Raw genomic sequence first — 5297 nt, 5'->3', positions numbered from 1 at the left:
AAGAGTTAAGCCCCGGTCATGGGCATATGGGAGCCTACAGGACTAAGCGCCAAGGATGAGAGAGCTCCGACGGCAGGGGCAAGAGGTTAGCCTTGACCCCCAACCACATTAAAACTGATGTGACCATGAATCCAACCTTAAAGGGGCATAAGCCGACTTGGGCGGGCCGTTGGCCTAGCCCTCGGGCCTATGTCACCCGTGTGGCCCTGGTATTGCGCTAAGGGTTACTGGGCATTTAAAAGATTCGATAATTTTCACCTTTTGGGGGATCTGAGTGGAAATTAGGGCGAATTTCTCACTGTTAGTTGATTCATTCAATTTGGAGGACATATAACAACATAATGTGGGAGAGACAAAGGAGGATGAGTTTTTTTCCTTTTGGAGCTCAAGAAGAGACCAGATAGTGGTTTTTGGACATTGTGAATCCAATGGAGACCTTTGTTTACTGATTGGAGCACATATAAAGAGACTTTTTGCAGGTTTGAGTCCACGGGTGCCATGATCAATTAATGTTTTGGAGAAGTTATTGAAGGCTTTTGAGCATGGAGAGGACCTTGTAGGGGTTTTAAAGCCTTCATATGTTTATTGCAACATCTGTGACTTGTATGGTACACCTCATGTTTGTCTTTTCTCACAATGTCTTATTGAGGAAAGCTCTCTTTTTGTACTTCAATGTGGAATTGTAGTACTTGTATGCTCATTTTTAGATAGAGTACAAGGTCTTTTTAGGAGAACCCTTTTCTTGCTGATTGTTTCATGACTAACTATAGGTTTTCATGCTTTTTAGGGTGAGAGTTCTTTCTAGGAGAACGTTTCCTTGAAGGAGAAACTAACCACTCATATTGTCAGCAAAATTTATGTACTCTTCTTCACTAAATATATGGAGCGGTCTAGTTGTGTTAGCAAGCCCGAAGATGTAGCCCAGGAGGGGTGAAATCCGTCACCAAATTTTGTGTTGTTTCTCTTCTTGAATGCCTTTATGAGTTAAATGATGATATGTGCTTATTTAGAAGTTCACATGTAAACTAACTCATTAACCTTGAAGAGACCTTTAAAACTTGTGTTTTCATAAGACCCATTTTTACTTGCAAAGCGTCAGAGGATAATCAATTTTTAGGAAGGAGAAGTTCTCCAATTTCAGATCAATTGGTATCAAAGTTGGTTCTGACCAAGTTGCAGTAATGGGAAAGAATATGGAGACTATCCAAGAGTTAGAGGAGATGAACTTGTCTCTTCGAATGGAGAATGTTGAATTGAGAAGAATGCTTGAAATTGATGAACATGAGAAGAGGCATATGCTTCTTCAGTTGCAGCAAGTGATTGAGGAACAAGTTGGTGGGAGTTCCACTCCAGTGACAATAAAGAATACCTCTGAAGTGAAGCCAATATATAGGCATGGTTCAAATAGAGGTTATGGACCTTATGTGGAGAATGATGCATGTGAATTTTGCCAACATATCAAAGATTCGCATCATATGCTTGTTCGTAAAAGTGGATGGCTTGAGCCATCTTCAAACTCGTCATCAACATCTGAAGCAAAAAACATGGGTGGAAATTCCAAGGAGGTAATCAACATCTCAAGTTCAAATCCTTTTGTTTATGTTAATAACACATCTTTTGCAACATTTGAACAACATACTAAAGGCATTGGTATGAAGCTGCTAGCTCAGATGGGTTATGAAGGAGGAGGCCTCAGAATAAATGGCCAAGGGATTACTAATCCTATCATGGTGAAAGAGAGACCAAGATATCAAGGATTGGGATATGGTCAAAGAGAGTTTGGAGAATGCTCTAAACTGTTAGAGGCAAAGCAATCATCAGAGGATGATATGTCACACCAATATGGTGGTGATAATGTCAATTTGTCTCTTAAGAGAGATGAATTGTTCAAAGGACCTTGCATGTCATCGTTTAGTCCACATCTCCAAAGTTGCAGCCCTAAGGACATGTATAAATATCATGGGAATCTTCTAAATGCTGGTAATTTTGATTATTCGTGGGACTTGTACCCTTGCACTTTTTGGGATGCAATTGACCATTGTGTGGTTGTTTCTGACCAATGCATGGGGATGGTCAAAAGAATGGAGAAAATTCTTGGCGTCAAGCATGAAGAGCCTCTTTCACATTTTAAGAGTTCCTTGTCGGTTGGCAAGCGAAAGTAATTTTGTACCCATTGCAACCTGCATGGGAATGGGAATGAAAGATGTTGGGAACTACATCTAGAAATTCATCCCAAGAAGGATAAAGAGGTTATGAAAACCAATCCAAGGAAAGAAATAGGTGGCAAAGTGGATACTAGCATAGTTCCTAAGGAAACCTTAAAAGCATAATAGATGCAAAAATACAACCCATAAGCCTAGGAGAGGCAAAGATTAGCTAGACTGTTTGTATAGTTTGTTGCTTTGTAAATTGTAAAAGCTTGTTGTTGTCATTACCTGTTTTTGGGTAATTTCATGAAGTGAAGAAGAATAATCACTATTTGCAACAAGTATGTTTTTCATTGATATGCTATGTTACATTGGTTTGTTTATAAGTCCAAATGTTTAAAGACTTTTGGGACGAACAATGTTTGTCGTCCAATTTGTCTACAATTTTCTCATGTACTCACCGATACAAGTGTTCAAGATGAAACTTGTTGTGAATGAAATATTTGTTAAAGATTGTACAATGAAATGACTATGTTTTGTGGACAAAGCCAAATGTGTCATTAAATTTTTGTAGCCATAGTACTTTTGTGTACAAGCTCAGTTTGAGGACAATGAAGAAAAGTTTGAATTAGTGCATCATAGGCATTGAATTGCTTTTGATTTCCAAGATGGAAATTCAAGTTTGTCTTCAACAATGGAACTTCAAGATGAAGCTGCTTGAGCCATGGAAGATGGGTTTGAAGAGAACGTCCAGATTCCACTCATCAATGATTTTGTTCCTGCATGGTAAAAATAATTATGGCTCGATTCTTGACAGGATGGTAAGGTCTTCACACAGAGGATAGGTGGAGTATCTTGATTGGAGCTTGAAGGCACCAATTAAAAACATAAGATTAAGGATTGATTTTTTGCGAAAGTTTCGAGTTTTTATCTCATTTTATTTACTAGGAGAAGCTAACTTTTGGAGTCCAAAAGTTCCTAGTGGGGAGGTATGATCAAATGATCAAAATTTAGCTCAAAAATGAAAGTGGCTAGAATATTTGAAAACTAGTGTCAAGTTGTAGTGTTCATTATTCTGATTCCAACAACACTTGTTTCGCCTCAATCTGATGTCGCATGAAAAAGTTATGATGTTCTGATCGTTTGACTAAACAATTAAAAAGAAATTTGGTTGCTAATTGGGAAGTCGTACCGTTGATGTCAGCAAGTCTACTAGGTGCGTACAAACCAATAATGTCTTGCCAAGTGGTAACCTTGTACAGGTGCAGGATGGCACATTGTGATTGGTTGTAGTTTGGTTGTGGTGGTCCAATGAGAGGATGCCACCTAACCTAACCAAAGGCCACCGTGTGGCACCTCATGGTTGGCTAAAATTTTGTTAAGGGCTCGGATAGCCTCAGATGGGCTCGAACCCATGACCTACCTCGTGAAACTTATGTGCCTTACCAACTTCTCTGCATGGTGGTTCTTAACCCCTAAGGGCACTAATGATATTTAAGTTTTCATTGGGTCATGTTTGGAGGAGGGGTCAGGAGGTGAGCCCTGACCCCGGGTCACTTGCAATCCACAAGACCTCGGCACAAAAGGAATAGGGCTCAGGGACTAGCCACGAACCCCATTCAGTTGCTACCTTGCGGAACCATGATGCACAGCGAAGAGGGGTTTGGTATTAAGCACCCAGTCACAAGTAGTCTTGGACATGACCACAAGCGGTGGTTGATAGAGCATCGATGGGAGTTAAATCCCGATCCTGGGCATATGGGAGCCCACATGACCAAGCGTCAAGGAGGAGAGGCCTCTGGTGGTGGGGGCGGGCAGTGAGCCCCGGCCCTGTGCCACATTAAAACCGACATGAACATGAGGTCGATGGTAAAGGGACCTAAGCCGGTGGGGATAGGCCATTGGCCTAGCCCTCGGGCCTATGGCACCCATGTGGCCCGGGTATTGCGCTAATGGTTATTGGGAATTTAAAATATTTTACAATTTTCACCTTTGGTAGGCGAAATTATTTCCTTCTCAGCGGAAATTAGGGCATATTTGTCGCTTTGTTATTTGATTCATCCAATTTGGAGGACATATAACAACATAATGTGGGAGAGCCATAGGAGGATGAGTTTTTGGCCTTTTGGAGCTCAAGAAGAGTCCAGACAAGGGTTTTTGGACATTCTGGATCCAATGAATACTTATATTTATTGATTGGAGCACATCTGAAGAGAATGTTTGCAGGTTTGAGTCCATGGGTGCCATGATCAATCAATGTTTTGGAGTAGTTATTAAAGGATTTTGAGCATGGAGAGGACCTTGTAGGGGTTTTCTAGCCTTCATATGTTTACTACAGTAACTGTGACTTATATGGTACAACTCATGTTTGTATTTTCTCACTATGTCTTGTTGAGGAAAGCTCTCTTTTTGTACTTCAATGTGGAATTGTAGTACTTGTATGCTCATTTTCAGATGGAGTATATGGTCTTTATAGGAGAACCCTTTTCTTGCTGATTGTTTCATGACTGACTGTAGGTTGTCATGCTTTTTAGAGTGAGATTTCTTTGTAGGAGAATGTTTCCTTGAAGGGGAAACTAGCCACTCATATTGTCAACAAACTTTATGTACTCTTCTTCACTGAATATATGGAGTGGTCTAGTTGTGTTAGTAGGCCCAGAGATGTAGCCTAGGAGGGGTGAACTCTATCACCAAATTTTGTGTTGTTTCTCTTCTTGAATTCCTTTATGAGTTAAATGATGATATGTGATTATTTAGAAGTTCACATGTAAACTAACTCATTAACCTTGGAGAGACCTTTAAAGTTTGTGTTTTCATAAGACCCATTTTTACTTGCAAAGCGTTAGAGGAGGATCAATTTTTAGGAAGGAGAAGTTCTCCTCTAATTTCATATCATAGACTCATAGAGAATCAAGACCTCTTACATCATTCCAAACATGAAGAACCCAAAATGACTTCTAAGACACACTCAATGTGGCTGCAACAAATTGGAGGGAGAGGTGGCCAAATATCTCTTCAAATAGCTTCACACAACTATGTCTGGTTCCTGGATCCCAATTGAAATTCCACTGAGTTGATGTCCCTTTGCTTTGCTCTCCCCAAATTCAATTGCAGTAGGGACTCCCCTCTTCTGTCACTTTCCAGGTTCAT

Source organism: Pinus tabuliformis, chromosome 7 (genome assembly GCF_031772625.1).
Source record: "Pinus tabuliformis cultivar Carrire ecotype Pingquan chromosome 7, CPIR1, whole genome shotgun sequence".
NCBI classification, from domain to species: domain Eukaryota; kingdom Viridiplantae; phylum Streptophyta; class Pinopsida; order Pinales; family Pinaceae; genus Pinus; species Pinus tabuliformis.
This window is presented reverse-complemented; position numbering follows the sequence as displayed.